Source organism: Haliaeetus albicilla, chromosome Z, assembly GCF_947461875.1.
Source record: "Haliaeetus albicilla chromosome Z, bHalAlb1.1, whole genome shotgun sequence".
Lineage (NCBI taxonomy): Eukaryota > Metazoa > Chordata > Aves > Accipitriformes > Accipitridae > Haliaeetus > Haliaeetus albicilla.
Genome location: NC_091516.1, coordinates 24,799,520 through 24,817,179, shown reverse-complemented (window position 1 = coordinate 24,817,179; position 17,660 = coordinate 24,799,520). Strand labels below are relative to the sequence as shown.

General features: G+C 41.8%; 1 protein-coding gene across 1 annotated transcript in view; it reads left to right on the top strand.

Moving 5' to 3' along the window:
* SAXO1 (stabilizer of axonemal microtubules 1) overlaps nt 1-17,660 on the top strand; it is a 38,739-nt gene that overhangs the window by 6,724 nt on the left and 14,355 nt on the right. The window lies entirely within an intron of this gene.

The window sequence follows — 17,660 nt, the reverse complement described above, 5'->3', positions numbered from 1 at the left end:
GAAAGAGCTTTTGTAAAGGCCAGAGTTGGATTCAATTCAAGTAAAACAGTTCTTGCAACCCTAACAGAAAATTTTCTTTGTTCTTACAGAAGAAGCAAATTGATTCTAAAAATAAATACGTAAATGCAAAGCCTATGCTAGATAAATTCTTTGATTTCAGTTCTGTCAGTCCTCCTGACAGTGACTGGCAATTTCCTACCTATTACTTTCCCACACTGCTACCTATTACAATTACCTATTACCCATTCAATCCATTGTTCCTTTGTGTGAGTGAAGAGCAATAGAATTAAACCCCTATTCTAGACGTCACAGTCTTAGCATTGCAAGAACAGAGGTCCTTTGTTTTGTCAAGACAATTTTTTTTAACCCTTCTTTTCCTGTTCCTTTCTCTTTCCATGAAGAATCAATAGGAAATGTGGATTTTTTTATAAGATACTTTCACATGGGGAAAGGTAGCATTTGGACTCATCTCCTATCCAAAATGCAGGAAGAGATCATGGCATCAGGTCATTAGATAGCATTACTGCGTTAGGTCTACAGTACTGGTGTAAGTTGATGTATCTCCATTGGCTATATGCTGTTGACTCTGGTATTCAGTCTATATAATGTTTAAATGATTGTATGGTGTGAGTGGGGAGTCAAAAGCAAGGTTTAGAAGTATTCTGTAGATTCCTGTGATATTCCTGAACACAGGAAACGTTTTAAAGTATACTTCATATTAAGTAGTCAAAGGAGAGGCTTCAAAGAAAAGAAACAAAAGCCAAATCCTTTTCATGTACTTAACTCTCACTGGGCCCATGCAGAATGGGTCGTCTCCTTTTAAGAAACGTCTTTCTTCAGCTTAAAGACTGTAAAACAAGTAGTTGATTCTTCATGGTGTTGGGAAAGATATGGTATTACTCTTCTGGCCTTGGCTTGAAGAAGGAAAAAATTGGGCGGGGATGGGCCAGTGAAGGGTAGCTACAGCTCCCATTTAAACCGGTGGGAGATGCAGACACTAAGCACTACTTAAAAACTCAGACCTGGAGTGCTCAGAGTCCTTGTCTTCAGTACAGTACACAACTTATTTCAAAAAGGCATAAACCCAGCAAAAGCACGTGTAACTTCCCAGTCCTGCTTAACTCATGTTTTTGCATCAATATAATAAAAAAGTGCTGTAAAAGGAATTAATATGTAGAAGAAAGAAGTCACTGTGGAGGATGGGGGCATAGATACTGTTTATATTTTTCTTGGGTGGTGGTGTGGCAAGGGTTGTTTTGAATTACTTCTTACCTGCTTCTGTGGATGGCATACCCATCCTGTCACTGGGCACCACTAAGAAGAGCTTCACTCCCTCTATGCCTAGCCCCATGAGGTATTTATACATCTTGACAAGATCTCTCTGGGCCTTCTCTCCTCCAAGCTTTCTCAGTCTCTCCTTGTAAGAGAGATGTTCCAGTCCTTTAATGTCTTTGTATCCCCTTGCTCCAGTATGTCCATGTCTCATACTGGGGAGTCCAGACCTGGACATACCATTCAGATGCCTCTTCCTCAGTGTGGAGTAGAGGAGGTACCGCTTCCCTTGGCAATGCTCCCTTCAATGCAATCCAGAGTGCTGCTGGCCTTTACCGCAAGGGCATATTGCTGGCTCTTGGCCAACTTGTCTCCCAGGACCACCACAGCCTATTCTGACAAACTGCTCTCCAGCTGCTTGGACACCAGACTGTCTGCTGCCTGGGGTTATTCCTCTCCAAATGCAGGACTTTGCATTTCCCTTTGTTGAATTTTGTGACATTCCCATTGTCCCATTTCTTCACCCTGTTGAGGCCCCTCTGAATGGCAATGCACACAGTGGGCCTATCAACTGCTTCTTCCAGTTTTGTATCATTTGCAAACTTGCTGGTGGTGCCATTTGCCCCATTATCCAGGTCATTCATAAAGATATTTAATAACATTTACCCCATTATCCAGCCCTGGGGCACACCACTGGTGACAGGCTTCTGGCTGGACTTTGTGCCACTAATCACAACCCTCTGAATCCAGCAGCTCATGCATTATTTAGTCCACCTCACTGTCTGCTTCTCTAGGCCCATACTTCTATCAGTTTGTCGATGACGATGTTATGGGAGACAGTGTCAAAAGCCTCACCAAAGTCAAGATAAGCAACATGTACTTTTCTCCCCTTATCTACCAAGCTGGTCTTCTCATTGTAGAGGGCCTTTCAGTTTGGCTTAAGAATGATTTCCCCTTCATAAATCCATGCTGATGACTCCAGATGACCTCCTCCAGCCCTTTTGATGCCAGTGTTTGGAGTTGGTTTTCCAGGATTATTTGCTCTGTCATCTTCCAGGGACTAAGGCTGACTGGCCTGTAGTTCCCCAGATCCTTCTTCTTGCCTTTCTTGAATACAGGAGTGACATTTACTTCCTCCCAGCCCTAAGGAACCTCCCCCCAACTGTCATAACCTTTCAGTGATAAAGAGAATGGCCTCACAGTGACATGGGCCAACTCCCTCAGTGCTTGTGGGTGCTCCATGGACCCGAGTATGCCGTTCCTGTTTCCTAACCTGCTCCTCCTCCACCAAGGGTAAGTCTGCCTTGTCCCACACTTTCCGACTGATCTCAGGGATTGCTGAAAGCTGGTCACACCAGTAAAGGCCAGGGCTGAGACCAAGATTCAGAGGTCACACCCTCACTCTTCAATATAATTAGGTGCTTAGGGAGCATGAACAGCTGGTTCTTGCAAATCAAAGCTGTTGAGTTTGAAGAAAGAGGCAAACCATTGGTGTGAGCCAAGAATGATTTCCTGGGGCTTGGCCAGCTGGGCTGGCTTTTTCAGGAAGATTTTCTGCAGTAGGAGGAACAATCTCTGTGGTAATGCTGGTCAGGAGAGTAAGCTTTACTAAGCATTTGTCTCTAAGGCCTCTCCCTGCTGCTTAGCAAGTTTAGATTTGGAAATCAGTATTAATCATCAGTTAATATTTCTTGCAACCACTCTTTCTCAAATAGTGGGGAGTGTTAATGGTTAGAAAAGCCTGACTTCATCGAGGACTTACAGTTTAATGCTTTGGCGGTATTTTCTTTCATTATTGCATAGGTAGGAGTGCAAAATCAACCCTTTTTACACATTATTTCAAAATTTCTATTAACTGAATTGTAATGCAAGTGGATTGAGAAGGGAGTTTTTGTGATACCAGATGTTCTGGTATTACTTGTTTCAGAGGTATTAACATGGTATTGTAGGAGCATAAAATGCTGGAACATCAAATAAAACATCAAAACCTTAAACTATTAAAAAGGGGAAATTTGAAGACAGGTTAACATGAAAGCACATCTAAAAATCAACCTATTTTCATGGATTATTTCCATCAGTACCTTCTGATGAAAAACAGCTGTCCAAAATGACTGTCTCTTTCTATTACAACTTTGGGTTGTTGTTATGATGGCACAAACAGTTGCTTTTGGCAGGGTTTTGAAGATAGCTACTGGTAGAGATGTCGGGTTTCTGAAGTCAGCTGGGAACTTGTGACCTTCAATCCATTTTCAGTTTTCTTCCTAGAGTCTTTGTTTTTCAGGCTGTGGGGAAGCTTATTTTTGAGTGCACCAGGAGGTCTGTATTTCCTGTTCCCTAAGGAAAGGAACGACTGTACTGCATATGAGTACTGTATTATTATTATTTTTTTTTAGCTTTGTGAAGCATTCTGCAAATTGTGCATCTGACTTTTTGTTGCTTGGTCTGCCAGAGTAATTTGCAGACCTGCATGTTCATGTTGTACCCCTAGCAATGTTTGACACTCAGTAGAACTATGGCAGCATTGCCTTCCAAGTAATCTTACTGTGAGCATGTTCAACTACATGTTTGAAATAGTGGCTCTCTCAATAATATTTTTTTATGTAAGTCAGCCTCAGTTCATCAAGAGCTAGTTATGGTTGGATTAAATGGACTATAGGATTGCAAATTGCTGTCATCTTTCTGCTGAGTATTATAAGCATCAATATTAATACCACAGTGGACTGAAGATAATTTTCTCATCTGTGTTTCTTATGCTCACCATTAGTTTGGACACATTGTGGTGAAGGATTTGCCAATCTTCTTTGCAAATATGGGAAGAAATTACTTGGGCATGTGAATCCTATATCTCCCCTTGGAACCATCATGTGCTGGTTTCTCATGTCCTGCGTTGTGTCACTCTGTGAGGAACATTTCCCAGCTGTGCATGCCTAGTGCAAAGGACAGGCGAGAGTCCAGACTGACTGGTAGAATAAGTGAGTGGGGTGGCATCTGTTTTATACTCTCGCATTTCTGGCTTGGTTAACGTAACCTTGTTTTGCCTGTTTAGAGTCAAATTCTGCCTTTCCTGACTTCATTTTTGCATTGTCTCTCCTATTTACAGTGCCTACAAATAGATTGCTTCTGAAGTATATTTTATTGTTGTTGGACTGGTGTATTCTTCCAAGTAAAATCATAGCTACTACTTAATGCTGAAGCCACTTTGTTCCTCTCACAGTCACTATCCAGATTATTGCAGGAGTGGTAAAGGGTCTGTGAAAGGGGATTTGTGGAAAGGTTCCTTACTCCTGTGAGATCACTAACCTGATTGTTTCTTTCTAAGTAATATTACTGCACAGGTAATAGCTCTTTGCCTTAGTGTGAGATAAAAGCCCAGGATAAAGGGAGCAAGCCAGAATTGATTGTATTTGCGGTTGTTTAATGTCCTGAACTTTTCACCAGAAGATGGCAGCAGGCCGATGTTAGTCACCAATACTTCTACTGCTTACTTTTGGACAAATGTAAGATACTGGGCTCCATACTTTGAACGGAATCGTTTACCACAGCTCACAGTGAGAAAGCAGGCATTGCAAAGCATTGCATGTCAAGCAGTTTTGTGGCTTGGTAGGTCTGGTTGGCTGCTAGCCTGCAAGTCCTCTGCAAGTCCTGGCCATTGTTCAGTGATGTACTTTCCTTTGACAGTCTTTCAAGACCATTTGTTTTGGAAGAAAAATCGAAGCAGGTAGAGCTGTTGCTTAAAGGAGTTTGCATTTGTTACCTATTGCCTTTCAGTTCAGGCAAATGTTTCATTCTGTTCCTAGAATTACTTTTCCTGCCAACAAACTTCAGTTAAATGTGAATGCATGTTTTCTGTGACAGAGGCAGCAAAAGCGGAGAAAGGACTGGAACTGATACTGCACAATGCAGAAAGAATTCTTGTTTTCAGTGAAAAGCCTATGTAAATATTGACCAAAAAATGTGGAGTTCAGCAGCTCTTGCAGATGTTTTGTGGTATCTTTAATGGAAAATAAGCTGTGTTAGCCAGAGGAACAAAGATGGTTTTTACCCTGTAGCCATAAATTAATCTTCGCCATAGTAAATGTTTAGCATGTTAACAAGCACAAAATGTCAGTGCTAGATACGTTTATGAATTTTCTATTTTCAGTACATTCAAATATTGCAGAGTAACTTGACCACTGGCAAAAACCTCTTTCTGAAGAATGTAAGGAGAGGAAAATGCAGGTGTTTTCTTTGATGAGAAGTAAAACAGATCCAGCCAGTGTGATCCGTTCCACCATGGCTTGATAAAACTTAATGTTAAACCTCCAGATTTCCCCATGTGCCTGAGGCTCAGCTCCCTTGAGGTGTTCAATATGGGCAGACACACAAGAAGAGGTTACCTGGCCTAAGGTCACTTGGGCTTGCCGAGGCCTGGTTGTCAGCTCACAGAGACAAACTACAGACTGAGTCCAAGGTGCTGCAGTCCAAATATTGTGTGCTGTTGCCACTTATTCCCGCATGCTGGTTCCTTATCCACATCCATAACCGTGATGTGCCTGCAGCTGTTTTTAATGACCTGTTTACAGCAAAACTTGCTGACAGTTCCAAAACAAACAAGGAAAAGTAAAAGATCCAGATTCTTTGAAACTGTGGCTCTCAAGTGAGTCTTTACCTGTGGAAATTTCGGTGTTTGATTGTGTAAGTTAAACTACACCAAACTCCACATCAGCAACAGGGCTGGACTGATCTGCTACAGGCAATGGTAATTCCAGTGTTTCCTTGCTTTTGAATGCTTCATTTTGCACCTTTGGTTCCATTCACTGTTAAAAGATCTAAGTATTATGTGTAGTGCTTGAGAGGAATATTACATCAGAAAACTTCAAACTCCACAATTTGAGAGCAGCCTTTCCAGGCATATTTATGGAAAAGTAATCACAAGGTCAATACCAAAATAGTTCTTTCAATATGCAAGATGGCAGAAGTTCATTCGTGACATTTGGTTAGCTTAAGATTTGCGCTTGCATTCCCAGTAAACACCACTGGTCGGGCTTTCACGTCTGTCTGATGGCCACCTTTGCACAAGCCAAACGCCAGGAATGAAGGATGTCAGATTTCAAACATTCGCATATATTTTTATTATAAATCTTATTATGCACACTACTTAGTGTGAAAAGGTTGCACACAGATGTACTTTCAATCTGCTATATTTGGTTTTTAAAGTGACTGAGTACCTCTGGCTAGTGAGCTATTATGAGTTCATGTACCTGCAAGTTAATACAGAAGTATCAGGGGGCTTTAGCATGCAGAGACACAGCGTATATTTTGCCAGGTTGTTCTACAACTAGTGCAAGTTATGTAGTTATTTAATTAAATTGATCGCGAAAAGCAAAATCTGGATTTCCAAAGGGGCTGTTCTTCCTGGCACTTTGACACCACTTCTCCTTTCTCCCATGCTTCTTCCTTCCCACTTAAGCCCTGGGTATCCTCTTCCACCTGAAGGCTTTCCGTAATTCCCTCCAATCCATGGATATCTCTCTACACTGTCTGTCCTATTGTCTAAGGCCAGACAGCACCTTTATTGTCTTCCTGCATGGTTTCTCCTCAGCCTCCCTCTAAGCACATTTCCTCCTTCTAGTTTCAGGTGTTCCTCTTTGCTGCTTCTGGCCCCCAGCGTCTTTCTCACATCTCTTTATACATCTGAGAGCATCTGCTCTCAGCTTACAGCTTGTTTCCCTCCACATAGCTGACTACTGCAGAGACTTTTCTGATGGGAAACCTGCAGGAGCTGTGTTTTCAACGTGAATGAACAAGGTACAGCCTCTGAGATCCTAGTTGGCTGTCAGAAGGGCTGGAGGAGGTGTTTACTGTGCTCACAAATTATTTTTGTGTTCACAGCCTGCTTCTTCAAAACAGAAAAATCCTGGAGAAGAGCCTCTTCATGTTTCCTATCATTTGCAGAAACTGCTTTGAAAATTTTGGTGTGCTTTGTCAATTACAGTGTTTAGCAACACTGTGTATAAAGCATTGTGTCAACAAAAAGGTGTTATCCTACACTCTGGAGTTAGCCTAGGGATTTGATCAGGAATGCGTATAAACTGCACTAAGACATCGGTGATTATATTAGACTTCCTGAATTTAAATTTCCAGAATAATTTGCATTTTTCTGCATGGAAGTGACCATATGGGAAGCAATTGTACAGACTAGGGAAAAGGAAAATGGAGCAATTAGAATTCCCATCAGTAGGGTATGCCAGCAATTTGCAAAGTTTGACAGATGCATGTAGAAATAAGAAGGAACACAAAACTGTATGACCATTTTAACATGACCTCATGCATTTCAGAAAGCCAGTCAATCTGTCTGTCAAGAGAAAATGAAAGGGCAGTGAGTGTGGCTCCACCTGGGTAGGCACAAGCCAGCCAACCCACCAGTTTTAAGTAACACATTGGTAATTTTTGGTAAAGGCAGTGGTCATGGGAGAATTGGGTGGGTAGGCTGCCAGGACAGAACCACACTGCTCAACGATACATCATCTAGAACTTCTTTACCATGTAGGATAGGCATAGCAGATGGATACTGGTTTCTGAGATTTCTCTTGCCTGAGACAGGCGTGCTTTGTACTGTATCCAAGGAGCCCACCCCTCCAGCCCAGTGCAGAATGACAAGCACAGTCCTCAGGGCAGAGGTCACTCATTCTGATCTCCTGATGAATTTGAGCCCTGGACGGTGGCCTTGTGCACAACATGGGACATCCATGGATGTGACGTTTTACTGCTTCTCGAGGGGTTGTTCTCTTTGCCATGTGTTACCTTCTGTATTGGATTGTCTGTCATGCTGCCAGTGGCTGTGGATAATCACAAGTCACCAATAGCTGTGATTTTCTCATAGGTGCTGCTGCTGCACCTGTGTTTTCAACTTTCTCTGCAGTGGGGCGTTTGCTAACTATTCTGTCCACAACTGAATGCAGTGCAAGGTGATGCTCTGGCTGCTCTGACTTAGCCGCTTGGTGCCAGGTGCTCTGCCTTGTATGCTTTGGCTTCTGTTCTAGCTGTATTGTGCTTATGTGTACATAGTTTCCTAAAGAAAAAGCTTCACAAGTTAATGCCTTCTAAGAAGTACACAAGTTGCAGGCTTCAGGAAAGAAAACCTAGAAAATATTGTGGCAGTTTTAATTAAAAGAATGTATTTTTTCCCTCTAAAAGCTAACAGTGCTTGCTGATTTAGTTATCTGACTGTAGTAAAAACTGGTATTTAAAAACGTACCTAAAGCTTTTCAGAGTTGAATTCTATTCTTTATTCTTACAAATTCCTAGTTTACACACCCTGAAGGCCTCAATTTCTTTCTGCCAAAAGGGCTTTAGCATTCAGATTGTTACAGATGGCTGTCGATAAGTATCTGAAATTCACTCTGCACATATGTACCCTCATTTGAAGTTGTGTAATCTGGAAGTATCTTAGATTTCTCTAAAGTTTTTGGGAAAGCAAGATGAGCAAAAGTCCTTAATAAATTCCAGCACCCAGGTTTGCAAAATTTAGGCATCACACCATACCAAGACAGCGCTGGCCGAAGGCAGAACCAGAAACTTTTAACTAAGTACATGGCTCTTTAGTAAAATTTTGGCTACAAGAGAAAGTATTTCAAGCAAATTTTATGTGTGGAATGTCACTGACACTTCCATAATTCTTACTACTCTTTATTTAAGTGCTCAAACAATCAGTTTGTAACTGAATAGTTTGACAGGATGCAGCCCAGTAGAGGTTGGCAGAAAGAATAGTACTGCTAGTGCTGGGACAAAGTGAAGGGAGCATACTCTGGAGGCTGGTGTCCCTTGTGAATGAACGGCAGTAAAGTAGTACTAGGTTGTAATGCTAGGACACCGGCATGTCTCCAAGAAATATACTCTCTTTTAAAAAGCTTCTAAATATTGAAGGCAAATAATCTGTGGTAACAGGTTTCAAAGGGAAGATATGTACCTACATTGCTTAAGTGGCTTTGAAAATAAGTTTCAAGCCTAGAAGGACACACAATTACCTACTGTGACCTCTTTCATAATGTATGGACTTTCGTGCGGTACCTGCATTAAAAGTATTGTTTTGTAACTGAAGAAGTACTCATAGTCTTAATGTATTTTGTGAGTTCTAAACTTGCTGCTCTCCTTTTCTAAGAAGGGATAAAATGGTAGCTTGTATGCTAGCTAAATATCTCACCAAAAGAAATAATTTTTCTTAAATTCCATATCCATATTTGCTTGATGAGATACACGCAAAAAATTTCCAAAGTTCTGGTTGTTTGTTGTGCCTCATGAAACATATATTCTAACAGTTGATTAATATTTAAAAAGAGATCTCAGGGAGGTTTATAGAAATGTTCATGAGAACGAGCATAGCAACAGTGACTACCAGCTGTCACTGTTCTGTGCTTTTAGCGCTAGAGCGTAAATAGGCACATGCAACAGTAATATGGATAGCCACTGTAAGCATCGTGGTAGAAACAAAGTCATATACTTAAACGCAAAGTTCACCTGTCTCTTTTTTCTCTTGCCATTCACACACTTCAAAAAAAATCAAGTCAATGAAATAAAAAAAGGAGATGGTAGCTGCAGTATTCTTTGGCTGTTGCTTAGAGGCCCCTACGATGAACCCGCTATTAATAAGTTCGCTTTGATGTTCAATATATGTATCTGCTTGCAGAAAGTGAGCCTGCTCAAAGTTTTCACCAGAAATGTGTGCTTTTTCCACAGTTAAATTAACAGAACCCATCCGAGTTATAGACATGGTAGTTATTTTAAGTTATTGCTCTTGTCACCAGACAATGTTGACCAAGAAAAGCCGTTGGTTACTCAGGATCCAGTTCAAACTTACAACTGGTTAAAGTCTGATAAAACAGATGAAAATACGTAAGGCATTTTACCGCAGGGAGGGATGGACTAGGAAATTAATCTCTCCCCAAAAGGGCTGGTTGTGTTCTTATTTTACAACTCTGGAAATATGGAAGCCCATCACCTATCAGCAGTGAAAAATGACTGATTGTTCATTTTCCATTTCCAGAAATGGAAAGCTGTTAAGAATTTCAGGATTTCTGGCAGCTTCCTCGTGGCTGGAATTCTTTTATACAGGGAAGAGTTCAACAGGAATCTTAAATTTTTCCTGATGTATAACTTACTCCATTTGACTTTTTTTCCTATCAAAAGGTTTTCTGTGGCTTAAGGACTTCCATGCTGGCAAAGCAAGGTGACTCTCTTGCAACAGCCAAAACTTGCCTGCAATTCTCTAAGCTAAATGGACTCCTAGAGCAGCTTATGATCTTTCCATGCTGTTTATATTATAGTCAGACTGTATTGCCATGTTGCTAACCAGACTTTTCCATAGCACTTCAGGTTGTAAATTTAATACAAAAGTAGAAGCAGTGGAAAACTGCCTTTCCTTTTGCATGGGGAAGGACAAATTTAGCATAGGAGTGAGGGAGTTGTTTGTAAATCTCTTCCCCGGCCCTTTCCTTTCTTGGCTTACATTATGCAAAGTGTGTTAGAAATGACATAGACCACACAAAGCAGATGTTGGAGACCTTCTGGCAAAGTTTTACCAGCACTTGTCTTATGCTTCCTGAAAGCTGGAGCAGTTGGTGAAAACATGGGTTTGGAAATTGTTTTGCAGAAGCCTTCATTTTTGCTATGGCACGAGGCTCAGGTCCTGTTCAAAGAACACAGCACCTTATTTCCCTCTCAGGTACACCTGTTGTACGCTAGTTTAAATCTACTGGCTGCAGAGGAACAGCTCCTCCTTTCCCCGCTGTAAAACGAAATTACCTGTTGAAGGTATTGCTCCAGGTTCTCTGACTAGCCATTTTAAAAGTCCTCTTCAGCTGTCTCAAACAAAATTACTGTTTTGCCCTAAAATCAATGGAAATAATCCATTCCCATTTTTTTATAACACAGAAATTAATTGGTGGTGTTATTTTACAAAAAATAAATATTCTAAGTCTGACTTGAATTTGAGGACACTGGGCTGTGGTCTGTATGTTTAGAGATTGCAGAGCATCCCACTGCTGTGTCAGGTGGATCATCCAAGCTTACAGAATATGCCAGAACAGTAACAAATCTGAAGGAAATACAAGGGCATAGGCAGAGTGAGCAAACTGTGGGGTTGGATCTCCACTCCACCTGCCTTAGGGATTTCCACCAGCTCCAGGCCAGGTTTGTGGAAGTGCACGTGGCCTGCAGGTTTTGAGGCAAGACTTGAAAAAACAGGTGAGATTCTGGGAGGAATCAGAGATTGCTGGGCAGAGAATTTCTCCTTTCTACAGAGCAATGTCACTGGGAGAGACGAGAGAGTGGCATGTGTGAGCAGAGGGAAGGGACTCAGACTACCACCATGATGTAGAGGAACTCCATGGAGTCATAGGATTATAGAATATCTCAAGTTGAAAGAGACCCATGAGGATCATGGAGTCCAAATCCATGCTCACCACAGGACTACCTAAAACTAAACCCTATGACTGAGAGCCTCATCCAGGCACTCCTTGAACTCTGACAGGTTTGGTGCCATGACCACTTCCCTAGAGAGCCTGTTCTAGTGACCAACCACCCTCTCAGTGAAGAACCTTTTCTTAATGTCCAACCTGGACTTCCCCTGATGCAGCTTCATTCCATTCCCTCGTGCTCTATCACTGGCCACCAGAGAGAGGACATCAGCAGCTCCCCCTCCATTGCCCCCCATGAGGAAGCTGTAGGCTGCGAGGAGGTCACCCCTCAGCCTTCTCTCCTCCAAGCTGAGCAAACTCATGTCCTTGGCTGTTCCTCAAGTCTTGCCCTCAAGGCCTTTCACCATCTTGGTTGCCCCCCTCTGCACACACTGTAGTAGTCTGATGTCCTTCTTATACTGATGCGCCCACAACTGCCCACAGTACTCAAGGTGGGGCTGCACCAGTGCAGTGTAGAGTGGGACAATCACCTCCCTCGACAGGCTAGCGATGCTGTGCTTGATGCACCCCAGCACACGGTTGGCCCTTTTGGCTGCCAGGGCACACTGTTGACTCATATTCAACTTGCCATCAACCCAAACCCCCAGATCTCTTTCTGCAGGGCTGCTCTCCAGCCTCTTGTCCCCCATATACATATAACCAGGATCACCCCATCCCAGGTGGAAAAGCCAGCACTTGCTCTTGTTAAATTTCATATGGTTGGTGATTGCCCAGCTCTCTAGTCTTTCTAGATGCCTCTGTAAGGCCTCTCTACCCTCGAGGTCATCCACAGCTTCTCCTAATTTAGTATTATCAGTGAACTTACTTAATGTACATTTGATTCCTGTGTCCAGATGATTTATAAAAACATTAAAGAGCACTGGCCCTAAAATTGAGCCCTGGGGTACCCCCCTGGTGACGGGCCGCCAGCCTGATGTAACCCCACTTACTACACAGTATCAAAAGCTTTGCTAACAGCCAAAAAAATCCGTATTTGCTGGCTTCCCTTGTTCAGCTAGTTGGGTGACCTTGTCATAAAAGGAAATTAAGTTAGTTAAACAGGACTTTCCCCTTGTGAAGCCATGCTGCCTACGACCAATGACTGCATTGTCTCCCAAGTGTTTTTCAATAACTCCCAGAATAACCTTCTCCATAATTTTAGCAGACACTGAAGTGAGACTGACAGGCCTGTAATTACCAGGGTCTTCCTTCCTACCTGTCTTGAAAAATTGGACATTTGCTTTTGCTTTGGTGCTGGGATTTTCTGCAGCATCCAGGCCAGGTCATAATTTTTGGTGTTTTTAATGGAGTTGAAGTGTTGGGTATGTAGAAATAAATTTCTGCACAGATTCTGAGGTCAGTTCTGGCAGTTCTAGTCCAAGACGACAGTTCACAGTGATTTCTATCAATACATATCTTCAGATGAAAGGTTTTCAAAGGCTGTTGATTGTCTGTTATATCCTATTTGGTGTGGCAGCAGCTGACAGTCTTTTATAAAACAGTAGTTTCCCACACTGAGCTTGAAAGGCTTTAATATAGGTATCAAAGAAGTGTCCATGTGTAGCACAAGTTTTCTTCTTGTATGTGTGGTAAAGAAACACTTGAAGATACATTTCAATGCAGACATCCTATTACTTCAGACATGGGAAATTCAGTCTTCTGCTCAGAAAAGTTTTCTTCCTTCTCCGTGTCATGGAACAAGGTAAAGTAGCCCCAATTCAAAGTGAGCACAAGGACATAAGCTTTCATAGAATATCCTGTCTGAGAATCCTACCTCTCATTTTACTGAGGTTTCTCTCCCGGCTCTAACCTTTGAGGGAGATACCTGCCATTAAAGCATGGTTATACAGCATGATTTCTGGTTTAGACCTGTGTGTCTTTCAAGTAGCAATGGCCACATCATTTTTATGACTGGACTCTCACTCCTTCCGATTGGAAGGAGAGCACAGCACTTCTTTAGCCAGTTTGGCAGCAGAGGCTAAGACAACATGAGCTTGCTGTCATTCACATCAGTATCCTTTGCCTACTGAACAAATGGTAACTGAGCTTGGATCCTTCTTTTGGGTCCCTCTTACTGTACTCTGTTATGGGTAAAAAGTCTGTATTGCTGTGCTCTTCTGGTGTAGTGCCAGGTCAGGAAGCACAGCCTGCAGGGCATATGGCCCAGATACCAATGGAGCCAGAATTCTGCAGCCACTGGATTGAATATAGTCTCCTTTGGCAGCCTCTGCGGAGTCACTTAGTCATTGTTTTTGCCTCCGCTTGTAGAACTAAGACAATGCTAATTCTTCTTTTCTTGAGGGGGCCAGGGGGAGTGGGGTTGTAAGTTAAGTGAGATTCACTGGTGGAAAACCTGTGAGCAGAGGTACAGTATTTTCAGTTTTTTTCCTCAAGAGGAACCTTGTTGAGCAGCTTGCACTAGATACACAGGAGCTTCTCAAGATCAAATGGGAGGCATACCATTGCAGCTCTGAGTAACACCTTCTGTTCTCATTTTCCAGCATGCTCTGTCTCAGTGGAGGTAAAGGCAACAGCTGTTAATTTAGCACAAAACCATGGGAAAATTTTTCTGTTTAAAATCGGTGACAATCTCACATCTCAGAAGTTATTAAAAAGCTGATCATTTAAGCATTCAATGTTACTCGCAAACCTTTCTCTGTTCATTTTCCTGAGTACTTGTATATCTATTTCAGTTGGACTAATTTACACCTGGTTTATGATAGTTTCTATGCTGCTATCATGCCTCAGTTGGCTTTCTGGACTTACCCACGCTTTGCAATGGTGTGAAGGAGAGCAACTTTGGACCTTGTTATTGAGAAACTTGCGCACTTTGTTAGACAGCTTAGGTTCCTTTCAGTTTTCATGGAAGTTTCAGTTCTCTCCTTTATTTCTCTACTTCTTTTTTCTCCCCATCACTCAGCTGGACTGTAGTCTCCTTCATCTGAGTATATATAGCAAACTATTAGCTGGAATAGGAGCGATCAGTAAAAGTCTAACAGATTTTTCTATTTAGAACTGAAGTCATCAACATTTGAATTAAATCTAAATTTTCTTAAGTCTTTGTGATGCTTAGCTAGCCCAGAGTTTGCCTCAGCTCCTTATTACGTAGAGGCTGAAAGTGACATCTGTAGCCAAAGTGAAAGTCCAGGGGAGTTCACAACTAGGGAGCTTGTATTGAGGGATTTACTTTTGCTTCACATTCATAAAAGAGCAATCTCTCCGTTTAAGATCTCACATGTTTATGAGTACTGACACAGAATAAACTTTGGTTCAACAGCTCCTTCATGACGATGCATGTTTGCCATTTTTTGGCATAGCACTGCCATATCCTGGACTTTTGAAAAAACAAGGAATGGACAGTGTAGGGGAATGGGTGCCTACCTTTGTTTTTTGTCTGCAGCCAGAAGGCAATTAATTCGCTCAGATGTGTGTAGCTATTTGCCATTCCTGACTTCAACATGTGTGGGTGTACTTGATTTTTCTAACCCTCCATCCTCTCTGCAAGGACTGGTAGCCATCTGTCCAGAAGAACCTGATGATTGTTTTACACTAAATCATTCTTTACTCCAGATGTACTATATTACTGACACCTGACGTACTATGTGGTCAGTATATTTCAAAGTAAGGAAGGATGGCATGACTAATCTATGTAATCCATACCCTAGCATTTCAGCAGGCACACCAGATGTACCATGATGTCTTCAGGACTCATTTATTCCCTCATTCCTTTCTCTGATGCCCTTAATTGCAGTCTTCCTTTTGGGCACCAGCCTGGCAGCCTAGGCAGTATCTAAATGAACAAGTTTTTCTGAATCTCTCCAAGCTTCTAATGTAGCTATTTGCGTGAAGTTTGCTCCTGTATAGTGTAAATGTGCAAGCAGAAAACATAACATCTAGTGGTGCCTCTCATCCATACAATCAACTCTTGATAGTCATCAGTCTAGAAGGGATGTTGCCTTCATTCAGTGTCCCCCTATGGAATATCATTCCTCTAAAGGTGTTGTTTTCGAGTCCTTAATAGCCCTGCAAGCCTTTAATGCAGTTGAGCTGTTCAGCACTAGAACAGGTAAGTTGTCACTGTGTTGTCTCTGCCCGCTTTATCCCAGTCAGGCTTTACTGACCTTGTCTGCATCCTTGCTGGCATCTGTCTGTGGTAACATTATTGGCATTAAACATTCAAACTCCTTGTTTCACATACAGAAACAACATTGTCTACTCAAACTGATTAACCTTTGTGGCTTGCAGATGAATTCTCTGAGGACTGATATGTAAATCTCTTTGTTTTTTATATTTTACCTGAAATACCTTTCTGGCTTCCTGTCTCATCTCAGCTAAATATCAAGTGTGCACCTCTACTCTATGGTAGTGCTATACAAGATAAGACGTGTAAGAAACTGGTATTTGCTCCATCATTGCTGGTTAGGTGCAGTGGGTATGCGCGTAAAAGGACAGACCTCACTAGGTCTTGCTTTAGTAAGTCACAAAATCCATCACAATGAGCTTGTGTAAATTGTGATCTGCAGTGATTGTGTTGATGTGCTGAAACCTGAGAGCTCTCAGGCTCACAGTGAGGATGGCATTATAGTATTTCATGAAAGGACTAGTAACACTTTGACCTCTCTCTTCGGGGAGAGTAGTATGAAACTTTGTTCTCAGTTGGAGGGCACAGATAAATTGCTGTATTAATTTTGTGAAAGTTAAACCCATTACCACCCACATTTAATAACCCTGGACATAGATATCTACCTGTTTCCTGTCAAGAGCATATTCCAATTTCAAAGGATACTGTTTCCACAAATCACCTACTAAAGTTATCAGACTGTTTGGACCTTTGTTTTGCTAATGTCTTGGGTCAGCTGCCAAAAGTAATGCAGCTACAAACATTTAGTGTGTGCTCTTGCCATGACTGCTCTGGGGAGCCCTGAAACTGAGTTTTGGCATCGGTTTCTCCATTGTTTGCCGCATGTAGCTAGGTTGAGTGAACTCTGCCAACATAAAAGAGTTGTTACTCAACCTGCATGATTGCCTGGTGTTGCACAGTTGTTGTTTGGGTTAATGACAGTCAGGATCTTTAAGACTCCCTTTCTACTTGCTATACTTCCTGTTTTAAATAAGTTAATATTAATCTTTGCTGACATTATTTCAAATACAATGTGTATGAAAGAGGTGGGAAGATATATTTATTTCTGCAAATTATTTCTTGTGAACCTTCAGGTACTGAAGTATGGATAAGTCAACAAAGCCCTCTAAACTGTGTTGGTAGCGCCTAAAAATCATATTAATGACAATGTGAAGAAACAGTACAATTCTTGTTCATTGAGGGTTATTTGAGACAAGATTAGTAGGAAGATTGTATACAAGATTATCTTTTCTTGGTTGCACATGTGGAAAGCAAGATAAAAAGCGTGAATAAAGGCAAGGGTAGCCATGAGGAGTATAGTGAGCTTAATACAGACCCTTGCTCAAAGTTCACTAGGTCACTAAAAAGGATGACCATGATGACTTCTTGCAGCTTTTGAGGAGGACACAACCACAACAGCATGTAATAGTGAACCCCCAGGGTTTTATCCTCTTCCAGGGTACTGCTCTCCTTCCAGCTGCCCTGCGTTCCCAGTGGTAGCATTCTAGCGAGGGTGAATTTGGAAGACCAAGCAATCATATACTTCATTCTTTTGGCACTGATGAGCACTGTACATCTACAAATATGTGTTTCTCTGTCCTGTCTTTGGCTGGGATAGAGTTAATTTTCTTTCTAGTAGCTGGTATAGTGTCATGTTTTGGATTTAGTATGAGAATAAAGTTGATAACACACAGAAGTTTTCAGTTGCTGCTAAGTAGTGTTTAGACTAAATCAAGGATTTTTCAGCTTCTCATGCCCAGCCAGCAAGAAGGCTGGAAGGGCACAAGAAGTTGGGAGGGGACACAGCCAGGGCAGCTGACCCAAACTGGCCAAAG